Genomic DNA, 21,345 nt, shown 5'->3' with positions numbered 1-21,345 from the left:
TTACAAAGTGAAAGGTAAAAGCTATAGCAGTTGAGTCATTACTGACAGCTATAAAACTAAATTCCTGCAAGGGTCTGGAGGAACTTCTGAAAATTAATCAACAGAGGGAAAGAAAAGATGTAGCTAGCTTGCCTCCTTCCTTTCCTCACTTTTCCTGTCTCCTTTCTCTTCCCCTTACCTCTCCTTGCCCTTCCTCCCTCTGTTTGCTCTCATAGATTTATTCATGCAGAATTTTTTAAAGTGAAAACATATCTAAAATAAGTTTTAAATATTTTACTAGGCAAGGCAAATTTTACTTCTGTAGACAGTTGTCCAACTGACAGATCTGCAAGCATACTATGCAAGCAATCCTCCCAGGTTTTATTCCACATTGCTGCCCCTCATTCTGATTGAGGAAGCATATTATCAGAACTTAGATTTCACAGTCTTGAGTTGAATACTTTTAAATGATGTTAAGAGTTTACCCAAGCAGCTGGGCACAGGCAGCGCACACTGGGAATCTTAGCGACTCATGAGACTGAGAATTGAGAGTCATGGTTCAAAGCCTGGACAAGAAAGTCCATGTGGCTCTTATCTCCCATTAAACACCACAAAAGCCAGAAACAGAGCTTTGGATCAAGGGGTAGAACACTAGCCTTGAGCAAAAAAGCTCACAGACAGCACTGTCCTGAGTTCAAGCAAAGGACAGTCACATGCAAACCAAGGATTTGATTCCTTGGTACCACATACACAGAAAAAGCCAGAAGTGGTGGTATGGCTCAAGTGATAGCACGCTATCCTGAGAAAGCTCAAGGACAGTGCCCAAGCCCGGAGCTCAAGCCCCAGGACAAGAAAGAGAGAAGCATGGAGGGAGATCAGAAGGGAGGAAAGAAAGAGAAGGAAGGAGACAGAGAGAAAAAGAGAAAGAAAAGAAGGAAGGAAGGGAAAAAAGAAAGAACAAAAGAAATAAAGAGAAAAAAGAAAGGAAGGAGAAAAACAATTCTGTGTTCACAACAAGGATCTAGCTAAATTGAAACAGGATTTCATAAGGTTGACCCAAAGAACATCTAGACAATTTCTCCAAGAACCTTAGGTTGGATAACAGTGTAGGAGATGATGGTTGCCCTAGAAATGTCAAGAAAACTGTTTGATAGAAAAGATATCTTACTTTATTGACTGGTATATTGTACATAATGTTTGTTTATTTGAAATAGGAAAAGGAAGGGGGGAAAAGATGAAGGGAGGAGGTCAGGGGAGGGAAAAGGGGACAAAAACATGATTAAGGGTATCAATGTGCGAGAAATAATACACCTTCTATCTGGCGAATATAACTTTAACCTCTCTATACATTAAAACTAAATTAAAAAAAGAAAATAAATAAATAAAAATTAAATTATCCAGGGACTGGGATCATGGCCTAGATGTAGAGAGCGTGCCTAGCAGGGCAAAGCACATAGTTCAGTTCCCGGGTTCTACACACACAGTGAAAGGCAGAACTGATGCTGTGGCTCAAATGGTAGAGCACTAGCCTGGAGAAAACATGGGGACAGTGTTCAGGCCCTGAGTTCAAGAGTCAGGACTGGCAAATACATCTATCTATCTATCTATCTATCTATCTATCTATCTATCTATCTATCTATAATGTGTGTATGTATTAAACTGACAAACAGCTCATCAATCTTGACTTAAAGTAGGAAAAGTCCTGTGTTCTAGCCATTAAAGAAGTTTCTATGCAACCATTGATATTTTGAAGGCAATTGATTAGGTACATGCTGCAATAACCATGTGTAATTCATTCTTTATTCACACAACTACAAAATTCTGTTTAGACCATGTATCTCCTTTGTGTACTGCCCTCCTAAGACTCCTGCCCCACAGCTGGTTTTATAGCAGAGGCCATGCAAATGGGACGTCCCTCTGCTCATGAAAACCAGCCAGCCCTGCCCTGAAGCTCTGTGAGCTGGAGTCCATCCAGTGACTGACACACACCACGCACCATGGAGCTGAGCCTGCGCTGGGTTTTCCTGGTGGCTGTGTTCAAAGGTGATTGATGGGGAAGCAGAGACCCTGAGTGTGTGAGTGGAGCTGGTGGAGGAAGAGTGGTGAGTGTGAGCATGCCTGACCAGGATTGTCTGTGTTTGCAGGTGTCCAGTGTGAGGTGCAGCTGGTGGAGTCTGGGGGAGGCTTGGTGCAGCCTGGGGGGTCCCTGAGACTCTCCTGTGCAGCCTCCGGATTCAACATTGGAAGTTACCCGATGACCTGGATCCGCCAGGCTCCAGGGAAGGGGCTGGAGTGGATTTCAACCATCTACAGTAGTAGCACATACTGACTCCACCTCATCCAGGTTTTCACAGGGGAATTGGTGAGGAATTTAATACCATCCACACAACACATTCCCAACATTAGACGAGTGCTGGACTCAAAAGAGAGGAAACCATGGCCCACTCCAGATCCTACAGGAAACTTCCCAGGTGCTTACCATGTGTACTTGGACATGCAGTGGGTTCTGAGTGTGGGGAAGTGTGTGCATGTGTGTGGGGAGGTGAGTGCCTGTGTCTGCACTTGAACTCAGGGCCTGAGTCCTGTCCCTGAAGTTTCTCCTGATACTCTAACACTTGATCTACAGCTCCATTGGAGACTTTCTCCTGGTTCACTTTAGATGAGAGACCATGGAATTTCCTACTCCAGATAGATTTCACCTCACTCCTCAGATCTCAGCGCCCTGATTCAGAAAGATTTCAGGCAGGAGCCTCTGGCATCCAGCTAAGTATCTAGTCCTTATTATCATTAACAATAAAATACTTCTTCATATGTAAATTTGGCTGAATTTGTAATCCTTTGTGTGTGGGGGCCTTGATCTCAGGGCCTGCACGATGAATGTCCAGGACACTTGTTCCCCATGGATCTCACTCTGACATGTCAGCCTTAGCACCACTTCTGAATTTTATTGAGTTGTGCTCCTAGGATCCAACCCTGGGCTTCATGTATGCTAGGCGAGCACTCTGCCCCTGGGCCACACTCCTGGCCTGTATTCCTTTTAATGGCATTATTTTGAGGACAAATCTTTAAACACAGGATGGAAACTGATGGATGGAAGGCTAAAGCAAGTAACTGAGTGGATTCTAGTTGTTTTTTTTTTTTCTCAACTGAAACAGTGGCTTGTCGGTGACTTTTATGGCCCTGCCCCCGCTCTGCCATACAGGTATTTTTGAGATTGGCCAGTAAATCTCTGTTACAGGAGACTCACGGATCTCCTCTGCTGGAATAATCAGAAAAATAAACAACTGGATTTTCACATGTTCTCACTGGCCATGGCCCAGTGGGACTGTTTACTCCTAAATAGAAGGGATCTGGCACTGAGCTTAGGGTGCCTTCTGAGGAGCTAAAAAGCCTCCCCCTCATTCTGTAGCAATAACCATCTTATTTTTCTTATAAACTATGAATTACCCAAAAGTGCACATAAATTAAAAAAACAGAATTGTGGTGCCATTAATTCCCAGGAACGAACTTGTCTGTGTTAAAATTAATCAGAACTCATGTAAATTCCAGGGATGACATTTGTTTTCTAAGCCATAAAACTACCCTCAAACAGCTAATTAGGACTCATCCACCATGGGAACTTCCCCATAGCTCTAATCCCTGGAATGTCCCCAAGCCCACCTCCCCACCTTATCTTGCTCAAACACCTGATTCCTGTAAATATGTGGTCTTTGCCTTTAAAAGCCCTGTAAAATTTCAGCTCGGGAGTTCCTCCTAAGCTCTGCTGTGTTGGGATGTAAGACAAGGCCTGAGCTGCAGCCTGCCTGAATAAAGCCTTCCTTGTGCATTTCCTAAGGTCTGACTCTCAGTGGTATTCTTGGAGGTCATCTCATGACTTGGGCATTACAGTTGGGGGCTAGTCCAGGATGCCCCCGGAGACCCACGAGATCCGAGAGACCCCCGAGACCCCAGAGACCAAAGGTAATCAGCGCTGTTGATTTGTCTTGTCCTGTCATCTGTCTGTTTCTTTCACTCTCGCTTGAGGACAGCCACTCCCACTCATGTTTCTCAAAGGGATTACTGAAGCGAATGCACTTGTACGGCAACCCTACAGGGACTGGGAGAGCGTCCCAGACCCTCCGCTCGCAGAAGGGGGCCCTTGGAGACCTTCCCAGCACTGGTAAGGCATAAGTCAGTCTGGTTTTTGACCGGCACTGACCGGGAAGGTCTCCTAACCTACCCTCAACTGGCCCACCTTGATCTTGGGTCTGCTCCTTCTTTTCTTCACAAGAGTCAGCAGACCAACTTGGGAGATCTCCATCTAGTCACTCTTTTAAGACTCAGGCCTCTGTGAATTGTGTTTTCTGTTTTGTTGGAATTGTCTTACCCCTTGTTATTTTTGGACTGAGAGAGTGATGAGACTGATAGCCATGGGCAATGTCCCATCCAGCCGCCTGGACTTGACTCTAGCTCACTGGAAGGAGGTTAAGGAAATGAAAAACTCCTGCCTTCCTGATAGCAGTTTTTGAGGTAGGATGGCTTTGGCCAGCCGGCCGCCAGAGAAGGGAAGTCTACACTAGAGAGGTGCATCCTGAGAGTTTTCAGGGCCCAGAGGTGTCTTCCTCATTCTGTCTGCTGCAGGCATGCCATCAAAATTTGGTGGTACTTAAAGGTATCTGATTCTGTCTTGTTTTGTTAGGTGTTTTTTGTCTTGTTTGTTTTTTTCTTTTTCAAAACTGATACCAGTCCTAAATATGGATCCTTGTGATTTTTGAACATTTCTGGGTCTCAGGCCTGGTATGGCTTCTCCCTTGCGGCTGCAGTTGTAACAAACCCTGGAAAAATAAATTTCAGCTAAGTTGCCTTGTAGAAAACTTAGTTTTAAAACTTGGTTGCCACCTGCAAGAGTAAAATTGGAAAAAAAAATCTCTTGACATATAAACTTCCGGAAAATGTACAGCTGACATTAATTTGGGTGCTTTAAGATCTTTGAGTATGAATGTGTGTGAATGGTGAGAGTGAACATGTTCAAGGTTAAATTGTCAGTGTGCTGTGTAAAACAATGGATAAATTTATACTTGAAACACAAAGGCAATTGGGTAAATCTAAGTCTAAACTTCAAGAAAATTATTAGGTTTGAATGTTTCCAGGGTCTCAAAGGATTATTGCTTGTTCTAAAGAGGAACTACTTCAAAAAAATAAGGATCTTTCTAAAGGTTCTGAAATCTGCATTTAAAAAAATCTGGTATTATAATGCATAGGGCTGTTTACATTGTAAACATTGTCTCTTGTTTAGTCCAGAGGCATGAGGGAATTTGGAATTTATTTCTTTGAGTTAAAATTTGGAGATAAGTATCAAAATTTAAATGTGAATTTGTTTATCAGTGTCAGAAATTTTGCCTGTCTTTTAAAACTGTTTAGGTAATCAAATGCCAAGAGAAAGGACTGGAAAACTTAGGACAGTCCTGTCTGATCATCTTTGGGGGTGACAGGTGATCTGGTAAAGGTGCAGCTCTGGGTACCCACGGTGGAAAAAGCCGTGAGGGAGGCTCCACGCATGCTGAAAGATAGCTGGCACAAAGGCTGTTCATCTGAACCTGGTCAGATGCGTGGAGTGGACCATCTTCATCCTATCTTTTTCCTAGAAAACAAACACTGAAAATCTGATGGTAAAATATGGGTGATGTGATTAGTATTCCTTAAACTGCCTCCTAAAATGTATTAAATTGGGGAAAAGGGTTTTAAAAGGAATGTTTAAAGGTTTACTTCCTTATGATTTGGTTTCATGCTACTGGATTGCAACCTGATGTATTTTAGAAAAAGAAGGAAACTAGATCTGGACTATTGGTGCACTGAAGTGTTTTGTAGTTTTTGCATTAAGAAAAACTTACTTGAGTTTAAACTGTTGTTTCTGAGAGATGAGGATGCTACTACACATTCTGTCCTGCCTAACTCCACCACCAACCCACAACTGCCTCCTGAGAGGACTGTAACTAAACCCTTGGTGATGGGACATTCTATCTGTGCTAAGTTCAAAGTCCTCTAGGTTTTTGCAGCCATTATGGTGACTCTGGATGGTGAAGGGAATTTTCCATCTAGTACTGAACAGCCTAGAGGTGAGAGGTGCAAATGTAAATGAGGACTATACTCAATGAAAAATAGAGAACGGTTAGTAAAAATTCTGGGAGAGGAGTTGAGAAAGAAAAAAATGGTTTCTAATGGATAAGAAAGGATCTGGAAAGAATTGTCTTAAATAATTGTTCTACAATTATGTAAGGGAGAAAGACAAATACTAGAGTTCCTGTATGTAGTAGATGGTATGAGCATATCTTAAGAATGGAGATTACAATAGAACTGGTATGCAATTGTGTTAGCCATGCTACAAGCTAGGTCAGGATTGGTACAGTGATGTGGAACTATTCTTTGTGCCCACCTGAGGGATTTTTAAGCATGCTTCCCAGTTGTGAGGGCTTTGTTGGGTGCAGAACTGGGAGGTCACGCTGTATGCTCCCCAATCCAAAGAATGCTGTCTGCCTGAGTCTGATAACAATTGTTGGTGCCCCAAGCCATGTGTTATATCATCCTAGAATATGGTCTATTTGGAAGAAAGTTCCACGGGTTTCTGGGAAGATGCGTACTACATGTTTGTTAGATGAAATAGTGTATAGATGTCTTTAAGGTGGCTTTGCACATAGTATCATTTAAATCTGAGGATTCTTTCTTCCTTTTCTTCCAGAAAGATCTATGTCATGGTGAGTATTGAAGACTCCTTCTATTTTGTTGAGGTCTGTGGATCCAGTATTACTTACTTGACATCATTGGATATCTTCATGTTTAAATCTTCAGATAGGTTAGATTTTCTTGATACAAATGACCTTCTTTGTAAATTCTGACTATTTTTACTTGAGGGAGGGAAGAGACAGAGAAAGAGAAAGAGAGAGAGAGAGAAAAAAAGAGAGGGGAGTGCACTAAAGTTCGTGAGACTCTTATCTCCTGTTAAACACTAGAAACATGGACATGGAGCTGTGGCTAGAGGGATAGGGAGCCTTGAGCTGAAGAGCTAAGGGGCAGCAACCAATCCCAGAGTTCACATTCCATGAACTACCAAAAATCATAAAAATAATGAGTGAAAGAAAGACAGAGGGAAAGACGGAAAATACACAATGGCACAGTGAGAGGAAATGTTTATCCCCTCTGCACCCCACACAAGTCTCAAAGTTCTCCACTCCTGCCTCAGGCTCCCATGGAGATGCAGCTACAGTGAGAACCACAGCACAAGGTCAAGGTGTCATGATTGACTGAAGGTGACCATGGTCACCAAACTCTCCCAGCACAGTCACCTCTGCTCTGGAGCTCCATCTCTGAGACTCCTGCCCCACAGCTGGCTTTATAGCAGAGGCCATGCAAATGGGACGTCCCTCTGCTCATGAAAACCAGCCAGCCCTGCCCTGAAGCTCTGTGAGCTGGAGTCCATCCAGTGACTGACACACACCACTCACCATGGAGCTGGGCCTGCGCTGGGTTTTCCTGGTGGCTGTGTTCAAAGGTGATTGATGGGGAAGCAGAGACCCTGAGTGTGTGAGTGGAGCTGGTGGAGGAAGAGTGGTGAGTGTGAACATGCCTGACCAGGATTGTCTGTGTTTGCAGGTGTCCAGTGTGAGGTGCAGCTGGTGGAGTCTGGGGGAGGCTTGGTGCAGCTTGGGGGGTCCCTGAGACTCTCCTGTGCAGCCTCCGGATTCACCTTCAGTGATTACTACATGAGCTGGATTCGCCAATCTGCAGAAAAAGGACTGGAATGGGTTGCGGAAATTAATGAAAATGGTGGTAGCACCTACTATGCAGAGTCTGTTAAGGGCCGCTTCATCATCTCCAGAGACAACAATAAAAACACGCTGCATCTGCAAATGAACAGCCTGAGAACAGAGGACTCCGCCCTGTATTACTGTGCAAGAGACACAGTGAGAGGAGCTGAGTGGCAGCCCAGACACAAACTTCTAAGCAGGGCTCAGGGCCAGCAGGGGGCGCTGAGCCCTGATCAGCTGCAGGGGTGAGGAGGAGATGTCTCCTGGTGCCTGGCTCCTCCACATCTCCCCAGCTTCCCAGGACCCTCCACATCTGTGTCTCCACTCACCTGGGCTGTCACTGAACACGCAGTGCTCTGCTTCCCTCCTCATGGAAACACTGCACTCCTGACCACAGGAGTCAAGCACAGGGCTCACTCTTAAGGGCTGAGGTGACTCTGCCTGGTCTCCATAGTCAGGTCCTGAGGAGGCTCAGGGTCCCTGGTGAGTTCTTTCCTCTCATTCAGGACAGACACTCAGGTGGTTTCCCAGATGAGGACAGACTGAACCCAGGCTGTGAAAAGCTGGGATGGTCCAGCCTTGACTCAGGGATGCTCACATCCTGACAGGCCCCAGGCTCCCCTCCTCCTCCTCTGGATAGGCCCATCAGACTCAGGCCTGGTCCTGCTGTCTTCTTGCAGCAGATTTATTTTCTCACTGGACAATACTAATTTTCACACCTCCGTTTCCTGTTTATTCAACCAGAAAATGCAGCTTCTGACCCTGTGCACTCCACCACACTACCTCTTTTTTATCTGGATCCTGGGGCTTGAACTCTGGTACTAGGCATTGTCCCTGAGCTCCTCTGCTCAAGGCTAGTGCTCTCCATTCAGCAACAGCGCCACTTCTGGTTTACTGATGGCTCATTGGATATAAGAGTTGTGAAGACATTAATGCCTGGGCTGGCTTTGACCCTCGTTCCTGAGATCTCAGCCTCCTGTATATCTATGTAGGTTTGCAGGCATGAGTCACTGGCACCAAGTAACTTTTCCATTCTTCACCTGCTCTCATCTCTATTTGAAGACACTGCTGATCACATTTACAGCTGGATACGCTTAATGGGAAATGTAAGAGATTCTTCTGTCCTGTAGAGGCCCTGCAGATCAGATGGGTTTTGATCCCTGGGTATGGGATGGTGGATCCACACCAAAGATGATGCTGACAGGGACAGGAGGGGCAGCTGTGACCACTGCGCCTTAGAGATGGTGGCTTGGGTTTGTGGTTTGTAAGATGCTTACTTCTGAGTGGCTGTAGTTCAACTGTTGATTTGTTTACATTCATGAAATGAACTTAAAATTAAAATATTGTATGATGAGAATTACAGAACAAAATTTCAGTACACATATACACATTGTGAGGCAACTGCACAAATAAAACTAATTAACATGAATTAAAGATAATAAGCTGAAGAACACATATAAATCATCACCTTACATGATTAAATCATATATATATATATATACACAGTAGATTCAGAGAGGGAGTGATAGATAGATAGATAGATAGATAGATACATACATACATACATACATACATACATACATACATACATATATACATACATAGATACATAGATGCAAAGATACATAGATAGATATACATTATATATCCTCCATGCAGTGTGAATTCTCATGGCTAACTTCACAGTGGTGGTCAGTCAGATCACCTGAGATTTGCTGACTTGGAAAATAGACACACACAAGTCGTTGTTGTGATCTACAAAATCTCAGGGCACACTGCTTGTCTGGAAGTTTATATTCGCACTAATGTGAAGATATTTCATTGGCACAAGTGTTTAGAGACTCTCATGCAGGCGCTGTTGATCTCCCTCACGGGGCAGGAGGAATGGGCCACCCTGGGTGAGTGGATAGGGCTATGGACCGTCTCAAGCAGAAGTGTCCACCTGTGTGGGAGAGTGGGGATGGTGATCAGCCTGAGTTCTCAACCCTAGGGAAGGCAGGTCAGGCTCGGGATGGGACACAAGTCTTCTGTACCAATAGGACGATGGCTTTGTCCTGCTTAGGAACCCAGGAGTTGGCTCAGGATCTGCCTTCCTCAGACCAGGAGGTGTCCGGGAGGAAGCTGTGTCTCTGTGGAGATGCATCGCAGGGGAAGAGCGGTCCAGGAGGATGGCAGGACCCAGGAACCAGATGCTCTGCCAGGGTCTTCTGGATGAACCCTCATGTCTTCAGAGTGGAAGCTGCAAGGAAGTGGTCAGGGATGTTAACATGACTAGCATGGCTGTGTTGAATTCCATCTGAAAATTCAGTGGAGAGCAGGTGCACAATCCAGGTCCATAGCTCAAGTCAGCATTTGATGAAATTCAGTATTTAAGCAAAGTACATGACGATGAAGAAAGGTAGTCATGTTTGATGAACGCCATCACTTCTGTTAGCGCCATGTCCACAGAGCTCAGCCCCCTCACCATTGTTTCACTTCCGTCATCTAATACCCCTGGTAGACAAAAGTTCTCCTCGTGAACGCCATCATTTCCACTTTGGGCCCATATTCCTCACAACTCGCCATCCTGTGAAAATAAGAGTTAGCACATTTCTCTTCACAGCTCTCTTCTCCTCCTCAGTCTCTGCACACCCCAGTGCACGCTCCATTTCTACAGTGGACACATGCTCACCTTCCACCTGTAAGGAAGCCATGAAGACTTTGACTGTGCCGGGGTGATTCCATGCAGCGAATATCCTGAGGTTCATCCACACTGTCACAAAGGGAATCCCTTCCTTACCTGCAAGGGCGTAGGGATGTTCCATTGTATAAAGGAACCACATCCTCTCTTCATGTCTTCCCTCCTCAACACTCTGTTTATAACTACCTTGACTCCTTAGAACGATGCTGCAATGATTACACATGAGGGTGCCTGCATCACTGTCACAATAATTTCGTGTCCCTTTGGCATGCGCTGTGAGTGGTATGGTGGTGATGGGGTGCTTGTGATGTGCGGTGGAGGGTGCTCCATGCAGCCTTCCAGGAGGGTTGCTCTTATTTCTACTCTGATCAACAGTGCACACGAGTTCCCCCTTCTGCACATCCTCCACATCACTGCTCAGTTATCACGGTCTTTCTAACTGGTGAGAGCAGTATTGTGTGGTGTGGTGTTTAGTCTTTTGTTAGAGTAGAGTGCTCACTTTATGGTTCTTGTGTCTGTTGGGCTGGCACCATGCCTGTAAAGACTCAAGTCTAGTTCTGCTATTGCCTGGTTATGATGGAGATGACATCTAGCAAAAATGTCTTAGCTCTGCTCAAACTAATTGTCCAAAGTGAAGCTGCATGAGGAGATCACTAAGATTACAGACATGGTCCATAGCTCTAGACTTCTTGTTTTCAAAGTATTTTACATCACTGATAAAAATCTACAGCATTCTCCAGAGGTCTTTTGGCACCTTTGTCCTTGGAAAATACATTTTAACAGTGTAAATCCATTTTTGTGTTCTTTTCTTTAGACTGTTTTCAGTTCTTTTGATATCTGGATATATTCGTAACCATATATATAACCTGTAAATTCTAGTTCTGAATCTATGTCCTTTCCTTTCACTTTATTCATTCTCCTCTGGTCTATGCAGAGCTCATGAGTTGAGGCATTCTTGATAGGGTATTCTTCGTGGTTCTTTGTGCTTTAAGGTGTCTGGAGTGGAAGTTATCACTTCAAATACCATCAAGATCCTTTTCCTGGTCTTTTTCTTAAACAGTTTTAAAGATTCAACTCTTCCATGAAAATTCCTGATATACTTGGTGTTGGGGGCCAAGTAACACCATGTCTAATAACTTTCTGCTGAGACAAGGCAAGGTGCAAGAGGCAGGGTGCAAGATTTGGTTACCATTGGTTACATATGTGTTATTGTTTATCACTCTCGCTGGGACCTAGAGTGGGGGTATATTAGCTGGAGGGACTTCTTAAGAGGGTTGTGTTTTTTTTGGGGGGGGGGAGAGAGATTTTCCTGCCTTCATGAAGCTGTGTGGCATCTCTGTTCCTGCTCAGGGGAAAGAAGGCTGCGTGCGGGAGGTCTTGGACCCTCTCCTCTCGTGGCTTGGCCTGTTTGGGTATTGTTTTCCCCTGTTCCTCCTACTACTCAACAAGGACCAGGGATGAAGGACCAAACAACGTGGAGTGTATTCTGTGAATATGATGAGACTGGAGTCCAAATTTCATTTACTTGAATCCAGGAGAGCAGAGAGACCTTATGAGAAGAGATCTTAAATGTCACTCCACAAACAGGAAAGTGATAAACCCAGGAAAACTGAGACTGGGGCTGGTCGTGGGCCTGGACCTACTCAGAGTGACTGGCATGGGAGTGTGATGTGTGAGATGAACGTTATTCTCCCCAGGAGACCAGTCCAGGTGCAGCTGCAGGAATCTGAACCTGTGAGGCCCCACAGACACTGCCCATCTCCTGCTCTGCCTCTGTCTCTACAACCAGCTATGCTGTGAACTGAGTCCCACAACCTCCAGAAGTGGTCCAGAGAGGTTGGGTGGGATCTGCAGTGGAGGAACCACAGAGTGTATAGAACCCAGCCCTTGAATCCTCTCAGCATCCACAGAGACACCTGGAAGACAAGGAGATTCTGGGCCTGAGGAGCTGGAGATGAAGACACAGCCCTGTGGGACTGGGAGTGAAACTCAGGGATGCAGAGGCCAAGGCTGGGGTGCTCAGCTCCAGCAGGGGGCGCCCGGAACCCGCCCAGCACAGGGCTCCCAGGCTGGGAGCTGGGCAGGGCCTGGACTTCACTCTCTGGAGTGCAGACCCCTCCCTCTTCTCCTGCACAGCAGGGATGCAGAGGCCTTTCCTGTCTCCACATCCCATGGTCTTTCTCTTCATAAGTCAAGCTTGGCTGCCCTTTCCTATCCCAGTGCAGGCTCCCCACAGTAACAGTGAAGGCTAGGATTTCAATTAGTCTTCTTCATAATTACACTAAATACCACACTTAAAAGCATGGAGCTGCAGTCGTGAGCCCTCCCCACCCTCCCTCTATTCCCAGGCCTCTCTGCCCTTCTTGGTCCACTCAGCTCCAGCCCTGGCATCACTTCACTTTGTGTGTGGTAGTCAGGCCCTGGGCATGGGTCTAGACTAGAATGGCTGCTCTTGCCATAGACACAGAATGGAGACTCAGGCAGGCACTGCACAGACTTTGACACCTGGTCATCAGCTCTGTCTGTCTGGTCTGATGAGTGGGACGCAGTCTTTACAGAGGCCAGCACTGCCTCCATCTGGAAGAGAGCTACTCACACGCTGACATTCACAAGACACACTGATACGGGGAAGAAGTGGGCTGGGTGACCTGCTGTGTGTCTATCTGATTGCATGTAATTATTAAAATCACAGATGCACAGAATCTCATCACCATTGCCTACCAATTACTAAATATTGAAGATGAACACTCATCAAGAGTGAACGTCAGGTTTCTATAAATTACTGCATTGAAGATATGTGTTCATGCCTGTCCTGCTAGGTATTCAGGATGGTGACATATAGAGGATGGTGGTTTAATGACAGCCAAACTGAACAGTTAGTGAGTTTTCACCCCAGGTTCGCCAGCCAGAAGCCATGCTGGAGTGTGAGGTGCAATCTCTCTTCAGCAGAGCACACAGTGTGGAGTGCAGGATTCAAGAAGCTCCTGACTCAGGAGAAGGAGGTGGATGTGCAGGGATTGTTCTGTGCAGATGAGTCAGAGCCAGGGTGCAGAGCCTGAGTCACTGATCTCAGCATTCTCCACTGTGACACGTCATGGAGGGGGAGCAGGCATCTTTGTGTAGGAAGGGAGGAGATCACACAGGTGTTCCCTGGCTCCAGCATGGGGTAAGGATGGCAATCCAGCAATGGTGACAACATGGGACCCTATTGTTCTGGGACTGAAAACTCACACATGCAGTCCTGCTAGCCCCACATCATTTGCCTCTTCAGACTAGAGATGGCATGGTGTGTCTACATTGCTGGCCTCACAGTGAGGATGGAGCTGGACTCTGCTCCTCCACTACTTACAGAACCTCAGCCCAGTCCCTCCATCCCAAGGAGAACCCTCCACAAGCAGCCTGGACTGCACCCCAGAATGTACACTGTTCCCAGAGTCTGTATAGGATCTGGTGTTTGATCCAGCACCTGGCAACCCATTGTGCAAACCCCACCTCTGAGCCCTGCATCAACTCTGCCCTCTGAGGGCAGCACCTGGCCCATCTGTGGGTCCAGAAAGAACCGTCCATGCTTAAGGTGGCAGTGCTTGCTGCAGGGACCTGGAGCCTTGAGAGAGGGACTGAGCTGATCGTGCATGGAACTCATGGGATTCCCAGATGCTGGGGAACAGAAAACCTCAGTACAGGCCCTGCCCAGGGCAGGGGCTGTGTCATCACATTTACCTGTGTTCTTCTGACCAAAGGAGTCACAGGTCAGGAGGGTTGGTGTGGATCCCTGCAGACTACAAGGCAGGATGGGGATGGACCTGCAGTCTAGACTTGTTTCCACACCCATCCTATGAAGGGCTGACAGGAGCAGGCCTGAGCCCACTGCCTGTACACACAGTGGTCTGCTGTGAACTGCATGAGGAAGGATGAAGCCTAAAGGAGACAAGAGTGACCTTTCCACATTCCCAGCTCCACTGGCTTCTTTGTATCCCTAGCTGACTCCAGGGAAGGCTCCTTGTGCAGGCATTGCTTGTTTGGGGTCTCCATGCAGAAAGAACAGCCTGGTAAATGAGGACAATTCATTGCTCCAAGAGAGGAGCTGAGTCCATGCAGGGCAGAGCCATTGGCTTGGGCTGGGTATTCCTGAGGAAATGCCCTGTGAGCAGAGACAGGGCCTCCCTGCAGGACAGGTGGACTCCAGGACTCAGGACCCACCCAGCTCAGCTGCAGAGCTGGACCTGGTGCAGAGGCCTGGGCTGAGTGTGAGGCAGGGCTGGCTGTGCTCAGAGGGAGGTGAGGATATTGAGCACATCAACCACAAACACTGGGAAAACTTGAGGACCTGTGGACAAATACTGAAAGAATCTACACATTCATTACATTGTCCCAGCTTATTTGAGAAAGGTTTTGTAAGCATTCCTTCACAAATTTTGGGTATTTCTACCTTATTTAGGATGGATTATTATAGCCTCTGATTTTGTTTCATTCACTTCCCTTCTTATTTTAGACATATTGGCTAAGGACTAATCAATTTAGTCTGTCTTTTCTAAGGAACTTTGTTTTTGTTTCTTTGAATGCCATGAGCACTAGACAAAGTTCTCTTTTGTGAAAATGGGAATGAGATGCCACCATATTTAAAGCACTCATTCCTGAGAGAGGTGGGAAACCCTGAGTTCTTCACCAACCAGCTCCCCTGGCTTCCCATCTCCAGTGTGGTCACAGCATGCAGCCCATGAGAGGGCATGCCACAGTCCCTCTTCCTTCTCACCTGCTTCCAGCCTTGAGCTGACTATGTGAACCTGCCTCATGAATGTGCAAATAAGCAGCCTCTGAGGTGGGCAATATAGACAGGGCTCTTTCCCTCTGCAGCCTGCAGCCAGCTCTCCTGTCAAGCTCACCAGAGCCCAGAGCCCAGCATGGACCTGAGCTGGAGCTTCCTCTTCTTGCTGGCAGCAGCTACAGGTGAGCCACTGTCCAGGACCAGGCCTCGGAGGGTCCAGACCCTAACTAGAGATTTCACGTCCTCCCTCTCTTCTCCAGGTGTCCACTCCCAGGTCCAGCTGGAGCAGCCTGGGTCTGAAGTGAAGAGGCCTGGAGACTCAGCCAAGTTGTCCTGCAGGACTTCTGGATTCACCTTTACAGACTACTATGAGCTGGGTGAAGCAGAAGTCAGGACAGGGCCTTGAGTGGATTGGAAGGATTGACCCTGAAGATGGTGAAACTAAATACGCTCAGAAGTTCCAGGGCAAGGTCACCATGACTGCAGACACCTCCTCCAGCACAGCCTACATGGAGCTGAGCAGGCTGACGGCCGAGGACTCGGCCGTGTATTACTGTGCGAGAGGCACAGTGTGCACACCCACATCCTGAGTGTGTCACAAACCCTGAGGGAAGATAGCTGCCCCGGGGCTGTGAGGAGAAGGTGATTCCCCTGAGTGCCTGCTTACAACATGGAGATGATTAACAGAACCAAGGCTGCAGACCTGAGTCCATTCTCAGGGAATGGTTCTGTGGGAAAGGTTCTGTGCCTGTCACCATTCTCAGGAAATGTACATATGAAGGGATGTTTACAGTTAATAAACTAGTGAAGCCATTACTCAATTAATAGTCATGTGACCATGTTTCCTAATCAACTGCCCTATGTCTTCAGTGTCTTTAGCACAAACGGTTTCTAGAGCTTCAAACCTAAAATATACGGACAGCCCCCCAAAATTCAATCTTCCAAAAATGAGTCCTAAAAGAAACAACCTTGCCATTCCTCAAAGGGCTAAGTAGATTAATAGAGACTTCTCGAAAGAGGAAATAAGAATGGCCAATAGACACGTGAAGAAATGCTCAACATCTCTGGCCATAAAGGAAATACAAATCAAAACATCCTTGAGATTCCTCCTCACTCCAGTTACAGTGTCCATTGTCATGCAATCTATTAACAACAGATGCTGGCATGGATGTGGCCAATGGGATCCATACTGCACTGCTGGTGTGAGTGTAAACTTTTGCAGTCACTGTGTAAAGCAGTATGGAGGTTTCTCAAAAGAATAAACATAGAGCTTCCCCATGACCCATCAATCCACTCATCGGCATTTACCCAAATGTCCACACACAAGGCCATACTAAAGCTACCAAAACAGCCATGTTGGCTGCTGCTTTATTTTCCATAGCTAAGATGTGGAACCAACCCAGATGCCCCTCAGTAGATGAATCGATCAAGAAGATGTGGTATTTACACACAATGGAATTCTATGCTTCATCAGAAAGAATGACATCACCACATTCATAAGGAATTGAAAGGACTTGGGGGAAAAAAAGGATATTGAGTGAAGTAAGCCAGACCCAAAGAAACGTAGGCTCCAAGTTGCTGTCATTTGTAATAATCACTATACATCTAGGATTTTCCTACTAGAGAATCACAATAGCTCAATAGCTATGTGCATCTGACCACACAGGGTGATACTGAACAAAACTCCAATATATGGATACAAGAACTTTATCTTTGTGGTGTATTTTATCATACTATGTGAAGTGATTTCTTTTCTCTTTTTTTATCCCCTCATCATTTATCCCCTGGTGTTGATGTGTCTGACTTTGGTATCTGGCACCTTTAGTGCCTGCTATTTTGCATATATGTTATTTGTTTATTTTAATAAGAGAATGGAATAGGAAAACAAGATGAGACAAAGTGCAGGAGGTGAACCAATGTAACAGTGATATTCAGTAGGCAATATGTTGAAAATAAACTTTACAACTCAGAAATGCATGAGGAACAGGGAACGCAGAAGAAAAGCATTGGAAGGTGTAATAATTGAGAAGTAATATACTCATACCTTATGAACATAAATGTAAGCCCTCTATATGTCACCTTGACAATAAAAATTTAAGAAAACAAGATGCTAGAACTTGTCTAGGAAACTTTCTTCATGAAGAAGTTCAATTATTTTCAGTTAATGATTATGTTTACAGAGAGTATCACAATTATTTATTTATTTTTACACTTATTTATTTTTTTATCTTGAGCTTACATATATGGAATGAAATCCATTTAATCGTGGTTACATTGCTCTGCTTAGTGGTGGAAATATGTTACCCAGTATTTTATTGAGGATTTTGCCTTGATGTTCATATTAAAGACTGCTCTATAATTCTCTTATTTTGTTTTCTGTCCCCTTTGGCAATGAGCATAATGCAGGCTCCATAGAACATTCAGCAATATTCTTTACTTCTCTTTCATGGGGTTAATTCTTCAAAAGTCTTGTCAAATTTCCCGTGTATTCTTTAAGTTCCTTCAGGTCTTGGGCTTCTCTATGTCGGGAGGTCCTCAATCACCATCTCAATATTATTGCTTGTTCCACAGATATTAAATCTTTTACTTCCTGTTCTCTCCACAAGAGTGATTGCTGTTACTTATGAGTGGATCTAATTCCATTAGATGCTTCCAATTTATTTGAGAATGGTTTTGGAATTATTCGTATACAATCTTTTGAATTTTGCTTTCTTTTGTCATGAGCCCTCCACTATAGGTTCTGGGTTTTTTTTAGTCACTTCCCTTTTCTTTATAGATAGACACATTGACTAAAGACTAATCAATTTTATCTGTATTTTCAAAGGACTGCTCGTTTTTTCACTGGTTATTTCTGTCTAAATCTTCAGTGTTTAATTCATTCATTTTTGCCCTGGTCTTTATTTTATTCTTCCTTTGATCTAACTGAACATGCTTTGGTTTCTCCAGGACTTTGACGTGAATCATTAGGGCAATAATTTGAAACCTCTCAGTTTGGAAGTTGTTTATGCTCATAGCTCAGAATCTTCCTCTTAGAACTACATTTAATGCATTGTAGAAGTTTTGGACCTTTAGCTTCTCATTTTCATTGCATTATTGTTACATTTTAATTTCCTCTCTTGTTTCTTCTTTGGCCAAGTCAAAAATACCATAGAGTGCTGTTCAATCTCCATGAGTTTAAGAGGATGTTCTAGTTGGGGTTTTCTGTTAACCCCTACTTTAATTCCATTGTGGTCTAATTGGGTATTTGAAATATTTCAGTTTCTGTATATTAACTGACGTTTACTTTCTATCCTAGAATATGGTCTATTTGGAAGAAAGTTCCATGGGCTTCTCAGAAGGATGGGTACTATACGTTTGTTAGATGAAATGCTCTATAGATGTCTTTCAGGCTGTTTTGCACATAGTGTCATTTAAATCTGGAGTTTCTTTGTTGGTTTTCTTCCAGAAAGATGTATGTCATGGTGAGTACTGAAGACTCCTCCTATTGTGTTGAGTTCTGTGTATCCAGTAGTTCTTATTTGACACCTTTGGATATCTTGACATTTGATGTATAAATATTCAGGTAGGTTAGATTTTATTGATACAAATGTCTTTTATTGATATGAAGTTACCTTCTTTGTCAATTCTGATTGTTTATATCTTGAGGGAGGGAAGAGAGATGGACAGAGAGAGGGAGGGAAGGGCACTAAAGTTCATGAGACTCTTTTCTGCAATTAACTACTAGAAACAAGGAAGTGGTGCTGGGCTGAAGGGGTCGGTAGCCTTGAGCAGAAGAGCTCAGGGACAGTGCCCAGTCCCAGAGTTCAAGTTCCATAAGCAATCCAAAATCATAAAAATAATGAGTGAAAGAAAGTCAGAGAGGACAGAAAATGCAAAAGAATGACAGAAAAAAAGAAAGAGAGAGAAAAAGAAGAAAAGAAGGAAAGGAGAAATGAAGAAGGAAAGAGGGAAGGAAGAAAGGAAGGAAGGAAGGAAGGAAGGAAGGAAGTCTTCACGAACACAGAACTGTATATCCCTGTATATCATGTTTTCTAGAAATTATAATTTATTTTGAATGGTAAAGCAAAGGGAGAAAAGGATGGGTGAGCTAGTATGTGAAATAATGAACGAAATCCGGAGCCTGACTGGTTGAAGTTAGAAGAGCATGGGAGCAAAGGACGCAGAAAGATTGTGCTCAGGAGGAAAGGCACAACCTCTTACGTATTTCAAGTGCATTGCTTCTTAGATCTGTGTTCTCTTCCTTCACAGTTGAAAAGAGCTAAATGCTGAGTGAAGGAAAAACAACTTATAGAGAGAATTATAGACATGTGGTGTTATCACCTATACAGTGATGTGGACGTCTGGCTCTCTTGGAGTCTTGTCAGAATGAAGTCAAGTGCAGCAGAGCCTCGCATGGTCTCAGCACAGGAAGGAGGCTCTGCATCCTCTCCAGATGACCACCATTCTCCTGAACCACACCAGGACCTGATGACCTTGACTTGATGTGTGCAGGACCAGGATCAGTGGAGAATTTAACACCATGGGAAATCCAGCAAGTGTCGAGAAGCTTTAATAATTGTATTACATTTTGCTTATTTACAAGGAGATACCATTCATGTTGTCCTTCACGATTTTTTTTCAGTTCATAAATGTTAAGCAGAATGTTCACCAGGCACAATGGCACAATGAGAGGACATGTTTATCCCCTCTGCACCCACACAAGTCTCAAAGTTCTGCACTCCTGCCTCAGGCTCCCATGGAGATGCAGCTACAGTGAGAACCACAGCACAAGGTCAAGGTGTCATGATTGACTGAAGGTGACCATGGTCACCAAACTCCCCCAGCACAGTCACCTCTGCTCTGGAGCTCCATCTCTGAGACTCCTGCCCCACAGCTGGCTTTATAGCAGAGGCCATGCAAATGGGACGTCCCTCTGCTCATGAAAACCAGCCAGCCCTGCCCTGAAGCTCTGTGAGCTGGAGTCCATCCAGTGACTGACACACACCACTCACCATGGAGCTGGGCCTGCGCTGGGTTTTCCTGGTGGCTGTGTTCAAAGGTGACTGATGGGGAAGCAGAGACCCTGAGTGTGTGAGTGGAGCTGGTGGAGGAAGAGTGGTGAGTGTGAGCATGCCTGACCAGGATTGTCTGTGTTTGCAGGTGTCCAGTGTGAGGTGCAGCTGGTGGAGTCTGGGGGAGGCTTGGTGCAGCCTGGGGGGTCCCTGAGACTCTCCTGTGCAGCCTCCGGATTCACCTTCAGTAGTTACTACATGCACTGGATCCGCCAGTCTCCAGAGAAAGGCCTGGAATGGGTTGCACGAATTAATCCAAATGGTGGTAGCACCAACTATGTACAGTCTGTGAGGGGCCGCTTCACCATCTCCAGAGACAACAATAAAAACACCCTGCATCTGCAAATGAACAGCCTGAGAACAGAGGACTCCGCCCTGTATTACTGTGCAAGAGACACAGTGAGAGGAGCTGAGTGGCAGCCCAGACACAAACTTCTAAGCAGGGCTCAGGGCCAGCAGGGGGCGCTGGGCCCTGATCAGCTGCAGGGGTGAGGAGGAGATGTCTCCTGGTGCCTGGCTCCTCCACATCTCCCCAGCTTCCCAGGACCCTCCACATCTGTGTCTCCACTCACCTGGGCTGTCACTGAACACACAGAAATCTGCTTCCCTCCTCATGGAAACGCTGCACTCCTGACCACAGGAGTCAAGCACAGGGCTCACTCTTAAGGGCTGAGGTGACTCTGCCTGGTCTCCATAGTCAGGTCCTGAGGAGGCTCAGGGTCCCTGGTGAGTTCTTCCCTCACATTCAGGACAGGCTCTCCGGGGTTTCCCAGATGAGGACAGACTGAACTCTGGCTGTGAAAAGCTGGGGAGGGTCCAGCCCTGACTCAGGGATGCTCACATCCTGACAGGCCCCAGGCTCCCCTCCTCCTCCTCTGGATAGGGCCATCAGACCCAGGCCTGGTCCAGCTGTCTTCTTGCAGCAGATTCATTTTCTCACTGGACAATACTAATGTTCACACCTCCCTTTCCTGTTTGTTCAACCAGTAAATGCAGCTTCTGACGCAGTGCACCCCACCACACCACCTGACAGCTTGTCCTGAGGAGGAGATGTGGCTTGTCCTCCTGTAGAAAGTAGGAAGGGACTGC

General features: G+C 45.5%; 2 pseudogenes across 1 annotated transcript; both read left to right on the top strand.

Annotated features, from left to right (window-relative positions):
* Positions 1 to 15,308: 15,308 nt before the first annotated feature.
* Positions 15,309 to 15,795, top strand: LOC150055018 (immunoglobulin heavy variable 1-69-2 pseudogene; annotated as a pseudogene). The gene is made up of 2 exons (XR_016537542.1): positions 15,309 to 15,387; positions 15,466 to 15,795. The product of XR_016537542.1 is annotated as an immunoglobulin heavy variable 1-69-2 pseudogene (transcript).
* Positions 15,796 to 20,197: 4,402 nt separating this feature from the next.
* On the top strand, positions 20,198 to 20,748 carry LOC150055017 (immunoglobulin heavy variable 3-74 pseudogene; annotated as a pseudogene).
* The last annotated feature ends 597 nt before the right edge of the window (positions 20,749 to 21,345 follow it).

This window comes from Megascapheus bottae, chromosome 14, assembly GCF_031878675.1.
Source record: "Megascapheus bottae isolate mThoBot1 chromosome 14, mThoBot2.hap1, whole genome shotgun sequence".
Taxonomy (NCBI): domain Eukaryota; kingdom Metazoa; phylum Chordata; class Mammalia; order Rodentia; family Geomyidae; genus Megascapheus; species Megascapheus bottae.
This window is presented reverse-complemented; position numbering and strand designations above follow the sequence as displayed.